Below are 6,000 nucleotides of genomic sequence, written 5' to 3' on the forward strand. Positions count from 1 at the left end.
ACAGATTTTGCTGTTTATATCCATTGGCATGCAAACAGAAATTAATTCATGCGATGTTGAGCGAAAAACAACATGAATGAAAGGAAAAATAGATACAAGCGATAGTCATAGTCAGAGGCGGATCCATTAAGGCGCAAGGAGATGCAGCTGCACTTTCCTTCGTCGAAAAAAATCATTGTAGGTGCTTCAAACTGCCCCTTTGCTCAACTGGTGTACATATTACCTTATTTCCATTTTCAACATTTAAGTAAATGTCTTTGTCCTTTTACTTTAATTTATTTTTATATTACTCCATTTACTTAAGTTTACAATGTAAATAAGGAAGTACCCCCCATTTGGATTCAAATAAAAATACTAGAAAATTAAATTCCTACCAAATCAAAATATGAAAAATCGGTTTTAGTGCAAAATACGATTTAGGCTAAAAATGATGGCTTATTAAGTCAATATATACTTCATACTAAAATCCCATAAAATCAAGTTTTCTTATTTGATGTGTAAGGAATAAAAGCCGCCAAAAATTATCTTGAGAAAATGATTATTTTGAAAAACCATTTTTCATACATAATCAATTTTGCACCTCCGCTAAAAAATTTATGGGTCCGCCACTGGTCATAGTGGAATATGAGGAAATTAAATATGCAAGGTTTTGATTGCAAAGATGAACGTTTTTAATCGCTTAAATTACGTACAAATCTGTTGTAAGAGCGTTTTTTTTTATAATTAACTCATGAATTAAACCAACAAATATTTAAACATCGACGGATGAATGACAAAAAATTTCTTTTTGGTGATATATATGTTGGTATTTTCATGAATGCAACTTGGTCACTCAAGATCATTGAATTTTCTCCGTGGCTGGGGTGTGTTTGGCCAAATTCATATAAATTTTAGAGCAATCCAGAGGGAACTGTGTAGTCTGTAGCATCGTCGAAATTATTTTTGGCAAGTTGGGCAAAGGGATAATGACTTATCCTGCTAACTGTTTTTTTATATATCTTGATAAATTATTATGATTTGTTCATGAAATATAAAATACATGTCAAATTAGAGCAAATAATCAAGGGCCAACCTAAAAAGAAAACGAGTGGAAGGGTAGAGTAGTAATTTAGGGTTGATGGACCATTTGGCAGGTGATAGGTGTCCAGAAATAGCTAGGGTTTGGACAAAAAGTGGCCCCAAAAGCCAAAAGGACTATTTTGGTGGTTCCTGATGATAAGGATCAAGGAGGAGCTGCGGTGGTTGTTTCATGGTAGGTCACCCTCGAATTCGATGGCTCCACCAAATCCTGCCTCGTGGCACCCTATTGTTAACTATCCTAATAATAATTAACCAGCTGGTTCCCATCCTCAAGAATATCCCTTTATTTAGCTCCAAAAAAAGAAAACATATTATTTATAGTTTTCATCTATGTTGAATGGACACTTTATTAAGACCAAGTGTGCAAGTGTCGGACACTCAATCAAACATTTATGTTCAACGGTTAACGTCGTGTTTATAGTCAAGATACTTCCTGTACATGGTCAAGACATTTTTTGGGCATGGATCAATTCATATTCATGGTTAATTAATGTGTTAATTCAATTATAATTTATATAAAATTAATAAACTACATTTGAAAAGCCTAGAAAGCATGAATTTCACTATATACGGTATTGTGAAATTAGAATCTGAACATCAATATTTTGTTTTTGTTTAATATATATAAATATTAATTGCCATGTCCTTGTGTACTAATTTTTTGAAGTCTGATGTTTTCGTGTTCCCGTATCGCGTATTTGTGTAGCTGTATTTGTGTCCATGCAACATAAATTTTCATTATATATATATATAGCTACTTTAATATGTCACTTATATATGATACTCTGAATTTATTAGATAAAGACACCAAATGTAATATGGTTTGAGGAACTATAAATCAATTCTACTTTTAATGTCCATGTGTTGGTTATGTGTGTTGCTTGCTGTTGTTGTTAGGGTTTCCAAAGACACTGGAATGGAGGCAAGAACGTTGAGAACAATGCATGGTGGAGTTTAGGTCATATTCAAATAGATTGAATCAGATAGTAAACTAATTGAATTGATTGAATTGTGTTGCTTGTTAGAATTTATGTTAATTAATCATTTGTCAAATGGTGAGTACCCTTGAGTTTTGGATAAATTTTTTTAAATGAATTACACTGTCACATAATGTTACTAATCTATATAAATAATATTTGATAATAATGTTACTAATCTATATAAATAATATTTAATAATAATTATTATCCGCTATAAATAAATATATTTAAAAAACTAATTGTTATTCATCACGAAATACATTGTCGAATTTTCTCTTCTTCTTTTTTCAAAATAAAAACAAACAAATAAAAACAAAGAAATCTGTTGAAAAAATTTCTCCCTCCAAATCTCCAAGGCGGTGCCGTCCAACTGATGGAAAGGCACGTGACAAAGACGTGACTGCAAGGGATTAGGCAGTCAGTCTGAAGTGAGGTCGAGTGTCCTGAGAGGATCGTAGCCAGCATATTATTTTGTACCAGCGGCAACAGTTGTTATTAATACAAGCTGAAGCTGTCACTCGCTTGCCACGTGTAGGGTCAGCAATCGCCCAGCCACACACGGTCCAGCTTGACTTGATGGCTCATTGGCTGTGAGTCCAGCACCACAAATCCCATGACACGTAGGCAGATCAAAAGGCTCGATTCCATTCAGCTGCCCTGTAGTGTTTACACGTGGTCCTCAAGATCACGCAGCTGATAGCATTGTGACTCGATCTTTTTTGCTCCTTTTTGGTCCCTTCATGCATGTGCACTGCACAACCAAGTGCAGAGCAGGTGGAGGAATTATGAAATTCAATTTGCAGACCACACACAAACACAAAAGCTTAAAAAGTTGGAGGACCTTTCTGTGGAAGGAAGCCTTTCTGTGGAAGGAAGCCAGCACAAAAGGAATTGGATGGGCAAAAGATGAAAAAGGCAAAAAGCTATACAGAGTGGGAATTTTCTTCTTCTTATCTTCGCGTTCCACCCTCTTATCTTATCACGCACAAAATTTTAAGAAAATTATAGATACGTATCATAATAACTCGTGAATCATAAATATCAAGAAAATTTTAGGATATACATTTCTGTTTGTGAATATTCGAACTTAAAATGTTTGAATTTACAGCTCGCATGTACGACTGATTAGACAGTCAAAAGTTAAAAGTGCAAAAGAAGCTTTGTAATTTGGGGATGAAGAAAGGGTAACTATTTTTTTTTTTTTTGGTGAAAGAAGAACTCATTGATAACAATTAAGAGGATACAACCATGTCATCGTTTACAATTGATTCTAGCCAGAAGGAAACCTCTTCAATCCAAGCTACCATAGTATTACAATTAAGAGCATGCTTTGCTAGAAAATGCGCTACTTGGTTAACCCTTCTTGGGCTAAAAGAGATAATAACATCTTCAAAGTGTTGCAGACTCCTCTTAATATCATCAATAAGATGCTCATCTGATGCCCAAGACTCTTCCTCGTCCTACTTTACATCATTTACCACCCCTTGTGAATCAGATTCAATTAAAATGGAAGAAAAGCCAGCATCTCGAGCAAATTTCATCCCGAAAAGAAACCCCATGATCTCCGCATGTTTAGATGAGGTGGCACTGGCAAGAGGAAGGGCCATAGCCGCCATCACTTCCCCTTTGTCATTTCTAACAATAGCGCCAATTTCACTCACACCTGTTTCGGGAATAAAAGCAGCTAAAAAGTATAATCTCAATTATTTAGTCGAAGTGGAAGGCCCTAAACCATAGTGGAAGAAAATGGTGGACTGGACAACATGCATCAGCGATGAGTGAATTGGAAGTGGATATGGCACTAGGGTAGTGATGCCCATATGGTTTCTAATTAATTAATAAAGGCTTCGTAGCAAAATCAAACTCAAGAGTCAACATGTACCATTTAGATCCATTACAAAGACCAAAAAAACAAAAAAAAAAGTGGTTTTCACATCACTTGTTGCAGCCTCCCACTAAGAAGAACAGATGGCAAGAGTCCAGTTATGGTGACACAAAACTTTTGTTGTAAATGAAAGATTCCCACTTAAAAAAACACCTTTGGGAAATAAAGGGCTTGATTGATAGACCTGAATTTGAAGTTTGAGCTAACTCCACCTTCCAGTATGCATATATATGCTTGAAATGAAATCTAATAATTAAAGAATGGGATCTTTTCATGGAGCCGATGTCGAAAAAGAATGCTTTATAAATATTATTAAAAAAAAAAATTGAGATCTTGAAATAGCCAAATTTATTCCCTTGGTTTTGTTTGTCAAGTGACTCGGTTATTTATTTAAATTTGAATTAATTTTAAATTACATTTATTTCTAACAAGTAAGATTCGGTTGTGTGTACCGTAAATAAGTGTTTGGTACTACTTAAAATGAAAGACCCACTTGGAGAGTACCAAGTAGTACGTACTTCATATTAACATAGAAAAAAGTTAGAAAATAAATGAAGTTGATGACTTATTTGACTTTTGTCCCATAAAATACAAAAACCAAAATGAACATATTATGCATGGTGTCCTCGAGGGTTTTGATTGTGAGAAAGCAATCAGGGAAAAGGCCGTAGGGGACACCTTCATCAAATCCAACACAGGCTGTTTCTTTCTGTTTTAATTTCAATGAGAAAATATTTCAACAAAGAAAAAAAAGAAGTGGTCCAAATAATGCAAAGGTGAAATCGACAGCGGGAAAGGGTTTCAAGGGTGGGGACTAACAACTTTTTTCTCATTTTCTTCTTCTTCTCTCTCTCGTTTTCATCTCATAAGAAAGAGGGCTTGAAAGTGAAGGATGAATTAAAAGTTGGATATATCGTTTTTAGAAAGTTCATCAAAAGCTGTATCTGCAATGGAAAAAGATGGTGTGTGGTAGGTCAAATATCATGTGCTTCGAGCCATTGCTGAAACCAAATTATGAAAATAAAAAGAAAAGGAAAACCTCGGATCCATCATCAACTTAAAAGAAAACTTATTTGCTATCTGTTACTTATATATATTTTTCATCTGTATTTTGAATTATAAGTTGAATGCATTAGCAAGAAACTTGTAGCTTAAGCGATTAATATATAACAGTTACTCCTGCATCCGAGGTTCTATTCGAATCCCTCAGCCTTCAATGTCACTTTGTATAAAAAAAACAATATACATGCATTAATTTCCCACTAAAACCCTATCTCAACGATGGAAGTCAAGTGATCATCTCTTAAAACTCGATGTGAAGCGCATATCGATCTCATCATCTCTTCCCCTGTCTGTATGATTACTGTTTGACATCACATGTGTGGTTCCATTTTGAGTATTTGTGGACAACCTAACAGCAATAATTTAAATTTAATGGCAAGCAGCTGGTGCATATTAGACAAATTTGATGGTTCAGTTTCAGTATGTGCTCTCTCTCTCTCTCTAGGCCCTATCAATCATCGATGACGGATATGGACATTTTGCACTTTGACAGTACGTACGTACCACTCACATACAGACATATGATATGTACATATATATGAGGTGCATTTATAAGTTAACCAAAACCAAATTCACTTTTACACCAGATCTTGTAAAGTGCATTACGCATTATATAACAGTGATTCGAGCAGTAAATCTCTAAAGTTTTTCGATTACAATTTTTTCTTGTAAGGAGTTGGACAAATTGTAAATCATAAAGACATTAAGATATGACATCTCCGATCTCTTAAACCACAGGGATCCAAGAGACTATGGTCACCCACCGTCGAATGTAATATGCAACGGTTCAAAAAGGTTTCTTCAAAAAAATGCAAGAGTGAGTGAATCGTTGAATTTACATTCAATGGTGAGTGACCACAAATCTCTTGGACCCTTGTAGTCCAAGAGATCAGGACTTTAAGATATGATAACTTAATGAAATGGTTAAATGGTTTTCCGTTTTGTAAGGGTATCTTTCACGAAGTCGAATTTTAAGGAAATATTTCAAAGATT

Source organism: Prunus dulcis, chromosome 7, assembly GCF_902201215.1.
Source record: "Prunus dulcis chromosome 7, ALMONDv2, whole genome shotgun sequence".
Lineage (NCBI taxonomy): Eukaryota > Viridiplantae > Streptophyta > Magnoliopsida > Rosales > Rosaceae > Prunus > Prunus dulcis.